Source organism: Pristiophorus japonicus, chromosome 27, assembly GCF_044704955.1.
Source record: "Pristiophorus japonicus isolate sPriJap1 chromosome 27, sPriJap1.hap1, whole genome shotgun sequence".
NCBI lineage: Eukaryota > Metazoa > Chordata > Chondrichthyes > Pristiophoridae > Pristiophorus > Pristiophorus japonicus.
This window is the reverse complement of record NC_092003.1, coordinates 2037676-2054390: the sequence shown is the minus strand read 5'-3', so window position 1 is coordinate 2054390 and position 16715 is coordinate 2037676. Positions and strand designations below refer to the sequence as shown.

Sequence of the window (16715 nt, the reverse complement as noted above, 5' to 3'; positions counted from 1 at the left end):
ATTCAAATTGGGGCACTGGTGACCATGGTGTCTTTGGTCGTGGTGTGCAGGGAGTCCTTCTTAAGGCTCTGGCTGCTGGGGGCACGTCCGAGTCCCAAATGATTGGAAGGAACAGCTCCTCCAGTAACACAGTCCATCGCCCCTCTAGGCACAGTCTATGGGTCTGCCACGTCCCCTGTGGGAATCCCATAGCTGGAGGCTGCTGGCTGGGGGTCCCTGTTTTTAACACGGTTTACAGTTTTTGGTTGACCCTTGCGTTTAGCTGCTGCCCCTGGGTTGAAAAGTTTGCACTGATTTATGTGGAACCACTTTGTTCTGCGGAGAAATTTTATGATATAGACCATGGGGCTTGCCTTGTCGACAATGTGGTACGGTCCCATGTACAGTGCCTCAAAGACCCCTACTCTAGCGTAGTTCCTCACCATGACCTGGTCCCCTATCTCCCACTCGTGGTGTTTGCAGGGTTCTAGCAGCAGTCGGTTGCTCCGATGCTGTTTTCCCATGTTGTTAGCAGCCTGCCAGTGAATCCGTTTAAGGTGTTCAAACAGATTCCTGACAAAGCTGTCCCGACTCGCTTCTCTTCCCTTCCGTGAGTACCGGGGCTAACACATGGGTGGGGGTTCGCATGGCTGTATCGGTCATGAGCTCGTACGGGGAGTACCCCGTGCTTTTTGACTGGCTGGCCCGGATCCCCATGAGGACCAGTGGTAGGACCACTACCCACCCCTTGGGTGAGTCCCCTGTCTCTTTGCGCAGCCTTTCTTTGATGGTGCGGTTTAAACGCTCCACAGGCCCGGATGACTGCGGGTTGTGGGCGACATGCCATTTTACTTTGATGCCGAGCACCTTAAGGGTCTCCTGCATCACCTGCCCGGTGAAGTGACTCCCTTGATCGGACTCCACGTATTGTGGTAGTCCCCATCGGGAGAACACTTCTCTGACCAGGATCCTAGCTGTTCCCAGGGCAGTGGCTGTTCGGCATGGGAAGGCTTCCACCCATTTGGTGAATACATCCACCAATACTAGGCAGTACTTGTAGCCTCCCTGGGCAGTGGGTAGGGGCCCGATGTAATCGACTTGGATCGACTGCCAGGGTCCCTCTAACCTCCTGATATGTCCCATAGACACCTTTCTTTTTTGGGGTCGGGGTTGTTGGCAGTGCAGCGCAGCCAGACAGCTGGCGCAGAACTCGCGGACATCTTCCCTGAGTCCCGGCCACCACCCTGCCTGTTCTACCCATTGCCAAGTGGTCTCAGGTCCAGGGTGTCCTGCTCCTGGCCCCTTGGGGGCCAGATGGAGGAATTTTCTTGGTGTTGCGGTACTACCCATTGCTCCCCCCTGAACAGCATGCCTTCTTTAATGGCAATTGCTGCGGTGCCGTACGGGCCGTCTATCCTTTCCCCTTTAGCTAGCGTGTTCAGGACAGTTTTGAGGACGGGGTCTTGGGTCTGAACCATTTTTAGGTCCGGGGGCAATGCTACCCCTGCTCTACCTGTCGTCCCAATCCTGCCCCTAACTGCTGCGATGGGTCCTGTGTTGTACAGATCCCAGAGCTTGCCCATGCGGGCCCCCTGCTTGGCCAACATGTCAGCCTGCTGGTTTCCCTCGCTACGGGGTTCAGTGGTGGAATGTGCCTTCACCTTATGTATATAGATATTCCCTTCCTCCCCTGCGGCTTTCATGATCTTTTCCAGGAGGGGCTTAATTGCCAGGGATCTCCTGTCTGTGGATGTGTACCCGTGACGGGACCAGATAGCCAGGTACTCCGTACACGAATTGCAAGTGAACATACTGTCCGAGCAAATCGTGTATTGGGTAGAGAATTTTTCGAGGTGTGTGACTACGTACACCACCGCAGATAGTTCAGTGTGCTGGGCGCTCATAGTACAGGGGAGTTTAATCACCAGGGCAATGCCTGCCCCAGGGTCATAAACTCCGCAGCCTGTGAGTCGTTCACCCGCAGATACTGTGCTTGAACCGTCCACATAGATCTCTCGGCCTGTGGGGTATAACCCAGCCCGAAAGCCAAGTTAATTTCCCATACCCCTTCTATGGAACACCGGTGGGCTGTCCCTGGATAAATCATGTTGGCTGCGAGTCTTGGCTCGCAGAGACCCTTTACCCTTAGGTCCATTTGGGAGAGGAGCAGGGTCCAGCGAGCAATGCGGACACTGCTCACTGTCCCATTCTTGATTCTCCTGTCCAGGAGCATTTTGGTGGGCGTATGGTGGGTAAGGAGTGTGATAGGAGACCCCCCTGTGAAGATCAGTGATCTTTTCACAGCTCAGTGAGTGGCTAAGAGGTGCCGCTCACAGTTGGAGTATCCCTTCTCCACGTCCGTGAATATCCTGGAGGAGTAGACCACTGGCCTCAGCCGGCCGTGCCGTTCTTGGAGCAGTACTGCGCTCAGGCTGTCCCCACTGGCTGCTACCTCCAGGAAAAACTCTTTAACCCCATCGATGGCCCCTAGAGCTGGCGCAGTCTGCAGGTCTTTCTTGAGTTGGATAAATGCTGCCTCGCAACCGTTGTCCCATTCCCACTCCACTCCCTTGTGTAGGAGTCAGAGCAGAGGGGCTGCGGTGGCTGCATAATCCTCAATGTAATCTCTGCAGTACCCGGTTAGCCCGAGAAAAGATCTTACTCCTGTCACTGTGTTGGGGGCGGGTAACTTCTGCACTGCTTCCCTTCTAGCTTTGTCAATGGCTCTCTCCCCAGCGCGCACAGCCAGTCCCAGGAATTTTACTTCCTTCAGGCCGATCTGTGCCTTCTTGGGGTTTACTTTAAACCCTTCTTCTTTCAGCAGCTCCAGCAGCTCAGCCAGCAGTGGGCCATGTTCCTCCCCCTGATCGGTGAACAGGAACAGGTCATCCACGTACTGTACAAGCTGCTGGGGTCTGTTGAAGCTCTTTAAACAGTTGGCCATACACTGATGGAAAACACTGGGGCTGTTGTGGAAGCCCCGAGGGAGACAGTTCCAAGTGTATTGCTGTCCTTTAAAGGTAAAAGCAAACTTGTTCTGATCTTCCCTTCTTAAAGGTATGGACCAGAACCTGTTGGAAATATCCAGCACCGTGAAGGTGGTCGCGGAGGCTGAGATACTTCCAGTGAGGTCAGCGACAGCAGCAACAGTGGGTGCACAGGCGGGGATGTTACGGTCGAGTACTCGATAGTCCACCGTGGCTCTCCAGGAGTTGTCCGGTTTCTTAACTGGCCACAATGGAGAGTTCACATGGGTCGCTATTGGTCTCAATACCCCCTGTTTAACCAGAGAACCCAAGGCTGTTTCCATGTCTGCCTCCGCCTCCCTGGGGAAGTTGTACTGTTTCTGTGGTCGTGTCATGGGGTCCCCATCTATGCTAACCTCGCCCCCGTTTTTTCTCCCACAGTCGCGTTTGTGAGTGGCAAAAGCTGCAAGGTTTTTCCTCACATATTCTTGATATTTTACAGGGGTGTTACCGACCAGTGATTCAAGGTCGTAACCCTCCTTTGGTTTCATGGTGCACAATGTCCCTTTTCCCCGTTTTCTTGAGGTAACCATCACCTCACTCCCCTGTCCCGTACAGACTGACCCCCAAAGACAGTGGTTTCTTAAATCCACTAGGATGAAGCCAGCCCCCAGGATCCCTCTCCCTTCCTGTTCCCACTTCATCAGGACACAAGTCCACTTGGTGTGGAGTGTACCGAAATGAATGGAGAGTGGAACGGAGAATGAGCCAGTCTGTTCAGTACCTGTGAACCCCACCAAGCTGTGGGGGACCCCGCTAGACAGAGGTGAGGCGGTGGGATGAGCTGCATAGACAAGGGTGCTTGAAGCACCGGTGTCCAGCAGATAAGTCCCTTTCACCTTTTCCACTTCCATCTGAACGGTCGGTCTCCCCCACGCATCATACTCGAGGGAACACAGGTGGCCAGGCTGTGTCTGTCCTAGTCATGGTTTTGGTTGGGATGGGGCAGATGGTATTTCGGTACCGGTGGCGGTGGCTACCCTCCCACGGCCATCTAACATGGTTCGGAGTGTGGTTAGGAAGGTATCGAACGAGTGGGGAGGGACTGGCTTATCGGTCTCGGCCCTTTTGGCCAGGGGGTGGAGAACTCTTTCCTGCGCTATTCTTCCAAGGATTTCTACAATCCTTTCTCCAGCGCCCACTTTTTCCGCACCCGAAGCAGGTACGTTTTGTATCGGAGAGGTTGCCCCCCCCCCCTCGTGGCGCCATTCCCTCTTATCCTGGCTAGGTCGGATTTCATGGACCTTTCCCTTTTGTGGGTGCTCTTCCGTCCCTCTGCTGTTCCGGTAAGCTAGGGTTAGTTGCCTAAGCACTCCCTGTTCGGTGGCTTGGGGATCTCTTGGGTCGAACCAGGCCTCAGCCTTGGCTCTTATTCGGGGTAAACTGTTAGCTACTAGGCTACAGAGCCAGTGGGCTAACTTGTCTGGGCTTAAGTGATTTCAGTCGAGGTCCCCACCACAGGCACTCTGGTACACAGGCCACAGTCGGTCTGCGAAAGCTTGTGGGGTTTCCCCTGTGAGCTGCACCGTTTACTCTGGAGAAGGGACTCCCGTCATTGCAGCCCATGGCTTCTAAAATGTCTTTCTGGATGGCGGCAAGTGTTCTCCGTCCCCTTTTGCTCTCAGTAGAGAGGGACTGGTACAGCTTGCTGTCCAGGGATAGGAGAAGCATCTTTGCTATTTCTGCATCATCGCACCCATTAATATCCCCTGCCTGTTCCACCTCCATAAAGTGAACCGAGGGGTCTCCCTTTGGAATTAGCTTTCCCAGGTGGCTTATCATAGCCCTAAACTGTTTGGGAGTGTGAGGAACCACAAACTGGCTTTCCAGGGGCCCTTGACCCCCGCCACTGGTGGGTGGGCCAAACTTCTGTTGCTGGACTGGCTCTTCTTGTTCTGGCTCGCCTACCCCTCCTCCCTGCTGCCAGACTGAGCTGAAACTTGGTGCCACAGATGGTGGTGGTTTGCTATCCCTGTCTGCGTCGCAACTCGTTCGCCCCTCCTGCTGCTGCACCAGTGTAGTCACCGGTGCCACAGGTGGTGGTCAAACAGTTTCCTCCTTCTCTTCCCAGGTTTACCTGTGCGTACCCGGGCTTATTAAACATACCATGTCTTTTGCCTTGGACAGAGCAAGGTTTAAACTTTTGATTTGTTGCTGGCAGGGACCGTGGTCTCCCGATTCACACCCATTAGTGCTAGCTACTTTATACGCTGCCTGCACATCTTTTAATTTTTCCTGGAGCTCTTTTACTTGTAGGGTGAGGCGAGTGCTTTCCTCCCGTGGGTCTTTTCCTGTTTTAGCTTACGGAGTTCTCTTCATAACCTCTCATCTGTCATAGCCTTTTCTTGGTGGGCCTCTGCGCATTCCCATGGTTCTGCCTGTAGTGACTCAATGGTTTTGTCTAGGAGTTGGACCTGTCGCTGTAGACAGACCAACCAAATTGCCTTCTCTACTGCTTCTTTGTGATCCTTGCTTGCTGTCCACTGGGCTGCAGCGTACGCTGGACGCTCAGCGCGCAACAGACCAAGCACCCATTCCTTAGTTACATTCACTTTCTTGTACACATAGGAGGAAATCCTCTCTTCCATCTTGGTTCTTTCTCCCAAACCAGCACTCTCCGCATCACACCCCTTGTACCAGAGTCCTGCCGCGGTCGCCATTTTGTAAGGGGTGATCCCGAGGGTCAGGTTCACCTCTGTGAATCGCTCCCACTCCCTTGGGTTCTAGACTCTGGGTTTATTTGGGGGGTGTGATAAAAGTGCAAAGGACAACTGGTTTGATGCAAAAGAACTTTGTACTTTCTTGTCTGTAATAAAATCAATGTCAAACTTATAATCACTCTAATAAAGAACAATACATTACACATTCAAAGGGGGTTATAGTAAAAATTACACCTCCCACCTTCCAATACCTAATTCTAGCTAGGTTAGACTCCGGGGCAGGTAGGGACTATGCTTATCAATCCTTTCTGGTCAGTTAGCAGTAGTTTGTGATTTCGGGGTTCGTTGAATTCTGTAGGTTCTGCTTGCCATACCCCAAACGTCGGAGAAGACTTCTTACTGCGCAATCTTCAGTTGGGTTGAGTCCGCTGATGCGGTAAGGCGTGTTTTGGAGCTATGGGGCAAGTACCCGGTTTCCTTCGTTAGAAATAGGTTCAAAATCTCTTTAGGTAATGTTTTCGCCTGTTGGTAGTCAGGACGTAGATTGTAGAGTGGAAACTTCCGATTCTTCAGTTTCTTCCTTGTGGAGTTTCATTTTGAAATTGGTCGATCGCGGTGATTTTTCGGTGGTACCATTTGGCTGTGGTTAGGTTGATGCCGCGATGGTGATGTTCTTTCTTCCTTTTTTGGACTTCAGGATTTCGAGGCTGGAGAAGTTAGTTTACAACTGTCGCGTTGGTTTGTCTCCCTTCTTGATGGCGTAAGCGTAGTGTAGCACTAGGCATAGTATGGCCTAGACGTAGTATGGCATACCCTTTGTTAGAACAGGGGGCCAGTTATACGGTTTGAGTTGTCCTAATCTTCACGCCAAATCAGTCCAGAATTCATGTGTTTAAATTTGGCGGGCTTGACATTTCTTTGTAATATTTTGGTGGGCTCGTTAAGAGTTAATCTTGGGTGGGTTGCTCTTCTAAATCTGTTTCCTGATGGAAATATTAGCTTGATAATCGCAATGTCTTTTTGTGCTTGGTTTTTGCATACAGGCTGTAGTGGGCCCTTTGTTCTTATTCATGTTGAACATGGCTTTTCTCAGTTCAGTTCGATGGCTGGCCACTCTGAGTTATTGTTGTAATGTTAATGTCTCTTGTGGAGAAGGGTTTTCGAGTATCCATTCCTCCAGACAATTTATTTTCGTCCTAACACCCAGACAGTTCCAATAATCAAGTTGGCTCCTTTTGTTCCTTAGGCCCACCCACAGACTTGAATATGTCTTGTAAAAGTCCAAAATTCAATTAAAGTTCGTAGTTTCTTCCATAAGCACTTTAGGATTTCAAACTTTCTGGTAGATAGTCCCAAATTAAATTTCCTTTCCAATGAGCCCAAACACTGGGGGGTGGGGGGGGGGTGGTTCCTGTGAGTTTTGACCTTTCACAATCTGTCCACCAGGGGCAACACCAGGAGCGACAGGCCAGTACCCTCCAGCTTTCCTGGCAGACCCTGGGATGACCAGACTTTCATCACGAATGGAGGACAAGGAGCCCACACAGACCTGTGGCCCTGCCCACCACCACACACTTACCCACTCTACAGAGTATGTACCCTACCCACTGCTGCACTGGCTCCCATGCACTGAGGGTTCCCACAACAGTGACACCCACATGGTCTGTGTGTGTGTGCGGGGGGCGGGGGGTGGGGGGCGAGAAATGTATGAGGCGAGCCTCAAACACAGGGATCACACCTGGCACCCACACAACCCACACCACAACCTCCCACGGCCCACTACTGATCACTTCCCATGTCATGGCAATAAGGACGTGAAAAATACTTAGGGGGGAGTGTTGTTATGTATGCATGCCTACAATGTTATGATATACTGTAACACTGAATGTACCTTCACCCTGTACATACCTTACCTGTACACCAGAGGGTGCTGCTGCTGGAGACCTAAGGGTCACCTGCAGGTAACCTAGTATAAAAGGGAGCTCACCTCTTGGTGTCCTCACTCTAGGAGCTGCAATAAAGGACTACAGTCTTCACAGTTTAAGTACCATACCACTGCCTCGTGGAGTCATTTACAGAAGGCCTACATACACAATAAAAGCCTCTTTACATCCTCCTCACAATTTAAATTACCATGTAGCTTTGTATCATCAGCAAACTTGGATATATTACATTTGGTCCTTTCATTCACTTTCCCGCTCACTCCCCACAGGCTTTAATATCCCACTCAGTCTAATCAAACTCTATCCCTCACTCCCCATGCCCTTTAATATCCCACCCTGTCTAATCCCACTCTCCCCCTCACTCCCCATGCCCTTTAATATCCCACCCAGTCTAATCCCACTCTCCACCTCACTCCCCACACCCTTTAATATCCCACCCAGTCGAATCCCACTCTCCTTCTCACTCCCCGCAACCTTTACTATCCCACCCTGTCTAATCCCACTCTCCCCCTCACTCCCTATACCCTTTAATATCCCACCCAGTCTAATCCCACTCTCCCCTCACTCCCCACACCCTTTAATATCCCACCCAGTCGAATCCCACTCTCCCTCTCACTCCCCGCAACCTTTACTATCCCACCCTGTCTAATCCCACTCTCCCCCTCACTCCCTATACCCTTTAATATCCCACCCAGTCTAATCCCACTCTCCACCTCACTCCCCATACCCTTTAATATCCCACCCCGTCTAATCGCTCTCTCTCGTCACTCCCCATACCCTTTAATATCCCACCCCGTCTAATCGCTCTCTCTCGTCACTCCCCATACTCTTTAATAACACAGTCCTCCGTGGAGAGACCCGACCAATACTTAGTGGCCAACGAACTTGAATGGGACGAGAACGCTGCCAAACAAAGGGTGATCCTCCTAACTGTCTGTGGGGCAACAACCTATGGGCTCATGAAGAATCTCCTAGCTCCGGCAAAACCAACAGAGAAATCCTACAAAGAATTGTGTACGCTGGTCCGGGAGCACCTAAATCCTAAGGAAAGCGTTTTGATGGCGAGATATCGGTTCTACACGTGTCACGATCGGAGGGCCAGGAAATGGCGAGCTATGTCGCCGAACTAAGGCACCTCGCAGGACATTGAGAGTTTGAGGGATTCCGAGAACAAATGCTCAGAGACTTTTTTGTACTGGGCATTGGCCATGAGACAATCCTTCGCAAACTGTTGACTGTAGAAACTCCGAGTCTAAGTAAAGCCATAACGATAGGCCAGGCGTTTATATCCACCAGCGACACCACCAAACAGATTTCGCAGAGTAAAGAAGTTTCGGCCAGTACTGTGCATAAAGTAACGTCGGTTTCGAGCAGATATATACATGGCAGAACGTACACGCCGGCTACTGCTGCCCGACCTCAGATGACCCAGAGTCCACCATCAATCGTTAATGTGAGGCAGTTAACACCTTGTTGGCGCTGTGGAGGTAATCCTCAGCCCCATCAATGTCACTTCAAGCACGATGCGTGCAACGGTTACAGAACAATGGGACACCTCTAGCGAATGTGCCGGCGAGCTGCAAACCCTCCAAACCACCACGTTGCAGAGGAAAATCGATCCACTGGGGATCAGGCTGAATTGGAGACTCGTACCGAGGAGGCAGAAGTGTGTGGGGTACACACATTCACTACGAAATGTCCACCAATAATGTTGAAAGTTGATCTGAACGGAATCCTAGAATCTATGGAACTGGACATGGGTTCGAGTCAGTCCATAATGAGTAAAAAGGCCTTCGACAGGCTGTGGGGCAAAAAGGCACACAGGCCCAAGCTCAGCCCCATTCACACCAAACTAAGGACTTACACCAAGGAACTAATCCCTGTAATTGGCAGTGCAGAAGTCAAAGTCTCCTATGACGGAGCAGTACATGAACTCCCGCTGTGGATTGTGCCAGGGGATGGCCCCACAGTGTTTGGCAGAAGCTGGCTGGGTAAAATCCGCTGGAATTGGGACGACATCCGAGTGCTTTCGTCTGTCGACGACGCCTCATGTGCCCATGTTCTGAGCAAGTTCCCATTGTTGTTCGAGCCAGGCATTGGAAGCTTCTCGGTGGTGAAAGTGTAGATCCATTTGGTTCCCAGTACGCGACCCATCCACCACAAGGCACGGGCGGTACTGTACATGATGCGTGAGAAAGTAGAAATTGAGCTGGACAGGCTGCAGCGAGAAGGCATCATCGTGCCGGTGGAATTCATCAAGTGAGCCAGTCCGATTGCCCCGGTACTTAAAGAGGATGGTACGGTCAGGATTTGTGAGGACTATAAAGTAACGATTAACCATTTTTCGCTGCAGGACCAGTACCCGCTACCCAAGGCAGACGACCTATTTGTGACCCTGGCTGGAGGGAAGACGTTCACCAAGCTGGACCTGACCTCGGCCTACGTGACGCAGGAGCTGGAGGAGTCTTTGAAAGGCCTCACCTACATCAACACGCACAAAGGTCTGTTTATCTATAACAGGTGCCCGTTCGGGATTCGGTCGGCCGCGGCAATCTCACAATGGACCACGGAGAGCCTGCTAAAGTCGGTTCCTCGCACTGTGGTTTTCCAGGACGTCATACTGGTTACAGGTCGGGATACCATGGAGCACTTGAAGAATCTGGAGTTCTTAGTCGGTTGGATCGCGTGGGGCTTGAAGTGTGTTTTCCTGGTGCAAGAGGTCGAATTTTGGGGAGAAGAATCGCAGCAGACGGCATCGACCCACCAACGCCAAGACGGAGGCCATCAAGAACGCGCCGAGACCACAAACCGTGACGGAGCTGCGGTCATTCCTGGGACTCCTTAACTATTTCAGTAATTTCCTACCCGGGTTAAGCACCCTGCTTGAATCTTTACTTGTGCTACTGTGCAAGGGAGATGACTGGGTATGGGGGAATTCACAAGAAAGCCAGAAACAAACTGTATTCAAACAAACTGCTTGTCCTGTATAAGCCTTGTAAAAGATTAGTGTTAGCTTGCGATGCGTCGTCATACGGGGTCAGGCTAACGAACCGGGGATTTTGCAACCGGTCGCTTTTGCATCCAGGAGTTTGTCCAAGGCCGAAAGGGCCTACAGCATGATTGAAAAAGAGGCTCTGAGGTGCGTTTACGGGGTAAAAAAAATGCACCAGTACTTATTTGGTCTCAAGTTTGAGCTTGAAACTGACCACAAGCCGCTCATATTGTTCTCATATTCTCTAAGAACAAAGGGATTAACACCAATGCCTCTGCCCGCATCCAAAGATGGGCGAACATGCTGTCGGCATACAACTATGTAATCCGCCACAGACCGGGCACAGAGAACTGCGCAGATGCTCTCAGTCGGCTGCCATTGCCCACCACCGGGGTGGAAATGTCACAGCCAGCGGACTTGCTCATGGTCATGGAGGCATTCGAGAACGAAAAGTCACCTGTTATGACCCACCAGATCAGGACCTGGACCAGCCAGGATCCTTTACTGTCCTTGGTAAAAAAACTGTGTCCTCCATGGGAGCTGGTCCAGTGTCCCATCGGAGATGCAGGAGGCTATTAAGCCGTTCCACAGACGCATAGACGAAATGTCCCTTCCGGCGGACTGTCTGTTGTGGGGTAATCGCGTGGTCTTGCCCAAGAAAGGCAGAGATACGTTCATTTGTGAACTGCACAACACCCACCCGGGCATTGTAATGACGAAAGCCATAGCCAGATCCCGTGTGTGGTGGCCCGGCATTGACTCAGATTTAGAGTCATGCGTGCGCCAGTGCAACACTTGCTCTCAGCTGAGCACTGCACCGAGAGAGGCACCGCTAAGTTTGTGGTGATAGCCCTCCAAACCGTGGTCGAGGATCCACGTGGATTATGCGGGCCCATTTCTAGGCAAAATGTTTTTGGTTGTCGTGGACGCTTACTCAAAATGGATTGAATGTGTGATAATGTCTGTAAGCACGTCCACGGCCACCATTGAAAGCCTACGAGCCATGTTTGCCACGTACGGCTTGCCTGATGTCCTAGTTAGCGACAATGAGCCGTGCTTCACCAGTGCTGAATTCAAGGAATTCATGATCCGTAACGGGATCAAACCCCGTTCAAGCCCGCATCCAACGGCCAGGCAGAATGGGCAGTTCAGACCATCAAGCAAAGCTTGAAATGCGTGTCAGATGGCTCTTTGCAGACCCGGCTGTCCCGAATGCTGCTCAGCTACTGTACCAGACCCCACTCACTCACCGGGGTTCCCCCAGCCGAACTGCTCATGAAAAGGGCACTAAAAACAAGGCTCCCTCTTGTCCATCCTGATCTCCATGATCACGTGGAAGACAAGCGGCATCAACAAAGTGTGTACCATGACCACACAAATTTGTCACGCGATATTGAGATCAATGATCCTGTGTTTGTGCTCAATTATGGACATGGTCCCAAATGCCTTGCTGGCATGGTCACAGCGAAAGAGTGGAATAGGGTGTTTCGGGTCAAATTGATCAATGGACAAACGCACAGAAAACATTTGGACCAAATCAAATTGCGGTTCACCAACAGCTACGAACAACCCGAAGAAGACACCACCAACTTTGACCCTCCAACACACACACGCACACACAAGTGACAACTGACATCATGTTTGACCACGAAGCCGAACTCACCATCCCCAGCAGCCCGGCATGGCCAGCTGCCTGACAGCCCAGCGAAGAACTAACCAACTCACCCACACCCACATTTGTACCGAGACGATCGATAAGGGAGCGAAAAGCCCCAGATCGTCTCACCTTGTAAATAAGTGTAGCGTTGACTTCACAGGGGAGTGGTGTTATGTATTTAACCCCTTGTAACCTGTATTAGACTGCAAGCAAAGGGCCTACCCATTGGAGTCCCAAGGGACCCCAGCATTCCTTGGGAGCACGGTATATAAGCAGACCACCCACGAGGTACCTGCACTTTGGAGTTGAATTGAAGGCGCTAAGGTCACACTTGCTCATTGTACACAGTACTCAGTTTCCATCCTTTATTATGAGCGTAACAGTTCTCTCACCTCCTGCCGCAGGCCCAGAATGGCAGCTTCGGAACTCGGCCAGCTCGGTCAGTATTGGTGCTACCGAGCCACTCTTGGTGATGGACATTGAAGTTCCCCACTCACAGTACATTCTGTGCTTCTTCCAAGTGGTGTTCAACATGGATGGGTACTGATTCATCAGCTGAGGGAGGGCGGTTGGTGGTAATCAGCAGGAGGTTTTCTGGCCCATGTTTTACCTGATGCCATGAGACTTCAAGGGGTCTGGAGTCGATGTAGAGGACTCCCAGGGCCACTCCCTCCTGACTGTATACCACTGTGCCACCACCCTTGGTGGGTCTGTCCTGCCGGTGGGACAGTACATACCCAGGGATGGTGATGGAGGAGTCTGGGACATTGGCTGAAAGGTATGATTCTCTGTGTATGACAATGCCAGGCTGTTGCTTGGCTAGTCTGTGGAACAGCTCTTCCAATTTTGGCACATGTCACCAGATTTTTTTAATTCATTCATGGGATGCGGGCGTCACTGACAAGGCCAGCATTTATTGTCCATCCCTAACCGCCTTTGAAGCCACCTTCTTGAATAGGTGGCTCCCTCAGTACTTCTCCGACAGTACATCACTCCCTCAGTACTGCCCCTCCCACAGTGCAGCGCTCCCTCAGTACTGCTCCTCCCACAGTGCAGCGCTCCCTCAGTACTGCCCGTCCGAAAGTGCGCTGCTCCCTTAGTACTGCCCCTCCGATAGTCCAGCGCTCCCTCAGTACTACCCCTCCGACAGTGCGGGCCTCCCTCAGTACTGCCCCTCCAACAGTGCGGCGCTCCCTCAGTACTGCCCCTCCGACAGTGCGGCGCTCCCTCAGTACCGCCCCTCCGACAGTGCGGCACTCCCTCAGTACTGCCCCTCCGACAGTGCGGCGCTCCCTCAGTACTGCCCCTCCAACAGTGCGGCGCTCCCTCAGTACTACCCCTCCGACAGTGCGGCGCTCCCTCAGTACCGCCCCTCCGACAGTGCGGCGCTCCCTCAGTACTACCCCTCCGACAGTGCGCCGCTCCCTCAGTACTGCCCCTCCGACAGTGCGGCGCTCCCTCAGTACTGCCCCTCCGACAGTGCGGTGTTCCCTCAGTACTATCCCTCGAAAGGACCAGAACAAAGGACTAGAAAATTAAAATACGATTAAAGTTTGAGATAGAAAGACTGAAAGTAAATTGTCAAAGCAACACTGGTGATAAACCGCACCCTTGGCACTGAAACAAGAACCAAAGTCTCTTTCCATTCCCGCTTGTGTTTATCATCATGTCAATAATTCTTGTGGCTTCATGATTTGTGTGGAATGTTTTCAATTTCTTATATAGAGATTATCAGTGAGTGCCGGGAAGCAATGAGGAACAAGATCAGAAACCAATCACACCCCACCGTGTGCTCACAGAGGTTGATTTCAGACATAAATGGCCCCAGCAGGAGATGCAACGAGGGGCAAGAGAAAGGTGGGTGTGAAGGAGGATCTTACAGAAGGCGGGAAAGGGGTGCAGAGGGTTCAGGACGGAGGGTCCTGGATTTTCCGCACACCCAGGCCCCAATTGCACACTAGAAACAAATGATAAAAACTAATTTCAGCTTTTATTTTGATGGAAATCATGAATTTAAGCTAAGAGTACAATTCTTTGCTCCTATTTTCTTGCGCCTGTGTGAGAGAATTGTTGTGCGTTCTTTGTTTTTGCGTTTTCTTACCAGTGACGAGAGCTTTTAAAAAAATTGCAGGAACAGAGTTGCTTCAGTCCAAGGTGAGATCAAGATTTCAGTAAGGGAGACCTGGCTCAAACAAGGACAGGAATTGGAACTTAACTTTCCTGGCTACAAGATATTCAGTCGGCGTAGAGAAGGAAATTTCAGAAAGGTTCGGGAGATATGGAGTCAGGATAATGGGGAACTGAAATGATCCGAATATCGACTGGGATAAAACAGTGTAAAAGGCAAGGAGCGGGAGGAATCCCTGAAATGTGCACAGCAGCACCTTGTTGATCAGTGTGTTTCCAGCCCAATGAGGAATGATGCAGAGCTGGATCTAGTCCTGGGGAATGAAGTGGGGCATGTTTCAGTGGGGGATCTTGAATAAGTAGCCACTACTGTACCGGATTGTCGTCAGTCATCAGTCACAGGCGGTCCCTCGAAACGAGGATGACTTGCTTCCACGCCAAAAAAGGATGAGTTCCCAGGTGTTTCAATGAAGGACCCGAACTATATCCTCCAGGGTGGAAGTTGCCTGCGCGTGGATTTTTTTTAATGTGTGGTGGCCGTTGCTCACCAGCCGCCACACGGGCTTGACGTAAAACCCATCTGGTTCATCAATGCCCTTTAGGGAAGGAAACTGCTGTCCTTACCTGGCCTGGCCTACATGTGACTCCAGACTCACAACAATGTGGTTGACTCTTAACTGAGGGCAACTCAGTTGTATCAAACTGCTCGGAAAAACAACAAAAAAAACCAGACTGACCACCCAGCATCGATCTAAGCATCAGATTTAGACATGACAAATAACCCAGCCCAGTCGACCCTGCAAAGCCCACCTCACTATCATCTGGGGAATTGTGCCACAACTGGGAGAGCTGTCCCACAGAATATTCAAGCAACAGCCTAGCATTGAATATTCACCGAATCATACCTTTTTGCAAGTGTCCCCGACTCCTCCATCACCATCCCTGGCTATGTCCTGTCCCACCAGAGATGATGGTACAGTGGGGAGGAAGTGGCCCTGGGGGGTCCTCACCATTGACTCCGGACCCCATGATGTCTGATGGCTTCAGTTCAAACATGGGCAAAGCAACCTCCTGCTGATTACCATCTACCACCCTCCCTCAGCTGATGAATCAGTATTCCTCCATGTTGAGCACCATATGGAAGAACCGATGAGGGCAACAAGAGCACAGAGTGTACTCTGGGTGGAGATTTTCAATGTCCATCACCAAGAGTGACTCGGGGGGCGAGGAATGGGGGCTCGGGGGGAGAGAGGGGAATGGGGGAGAGAGGGGGAATGGGGAGTCGGAGGGAGAGAGGGGAATGGGGGTTCGGGGGGAGAGAGGGGAATGGGGGCTCGGGGGGGAGAGAGATGGGGGCTCGGGGGGAGAGAGGGGGAATGGGGAGTCGGGGGGAGAGAGGGGAATGGGAGCTCGGGGGGGGGGAAGAGATGGGGGCTCGGGGGAGTGGGGAGAGATGGGGATTGTGGGCTCGGGGGGAGAGATGGGGATTGGGGGCTCGGGGGAGGGGGGGAGAGATGGGGGATAGGAGGAGATTGGGAAACTGTGGGGAGGGGTGGAAAGAGAGAGTCGTGAATCTCGAATTTTTGCCCCAGAGAGTTGTGGAGGCTGGGTCATTGACTATATTCAAGGTGGAGATAGACAGACTTTTGAACAACATGGGAGTCAAGGGTTATGCGGAGCGGATGGGGAAGTGGAGTTGAGACCAAGATCAGATCAGCCATGATCTTATTGAATGGCGGAGCAGGCTCGAGGGGCCGTATGGACGACTCCTCCTATTTCTTATGTTCTAATGAATCCATCCATCGACCTACACAAGCTGCTCCGGCAGCTAACTGTTTGAGGTTTTATTCTGTGAGCCAGAAGTCCAGCCCAGGGAGTCAGCATTCCGTCTTGTGAAGTGCTTCCTGAGCTCTGTCCAAACCCACTGTGTTAGCTTCTGCCTCCTTTTCTCTCTCACTGGTTTCTCCCAGTGTCCCAGTGTCCTGCAGTTGTATTGTGAGTTAATGGTGCTCAGGATTCAGCTTCCCTATTGCCGCTCGATCCGTCTATCTCTCCTTGTGCTGCGCTGACGATACAAGGGTAGACTCGGTGTGAAGTGGCCTGGCTTTGGAAACTCCCCAACTGGAGCGTATCAAAGTCCAGGGAATGTATCGGGGCCCCGCGCACCGTATCGGGGCTCCGTGACCAGTATCGCGGCCTTGCGCACCGTATCGAGGCCCAGGGACCGTATCGGGGCCTCGGGAACCGTATCGGGGCCCAGGGAACCGTATCGGGGCCCCACGCACCATATCGGTGCCCCCAGGAACTGTATCGGGGCCCCACGCACCATAT

General features: G+C 51.9%; 1 protein-coding gene across 10 annotated transcripts in view; it reads left to right on the top strand.

Moving 5' to 3' along the window:
• Nucleotides 1-16715, top strand: part of LOC139239404 (putative uncharacterized protein DDB_G0285119) — a 174810-nt gene that overhangs the window by 41609 nt on the left and 116486 nt on the right. For all 10 annotated transcript variants that reach the window (XR_011588639.1, XR_011588641.1, XR_011588642.1 and 7 more), the window contains exon 2: nucleotides 13983-14114. The gene's annotated coding sequence lies outside the window, so the exon portion shown is untranslated. The remainder of the gene's footprint in view (nucleotides 1-13982; nucleotides 14115-16715) is intronic.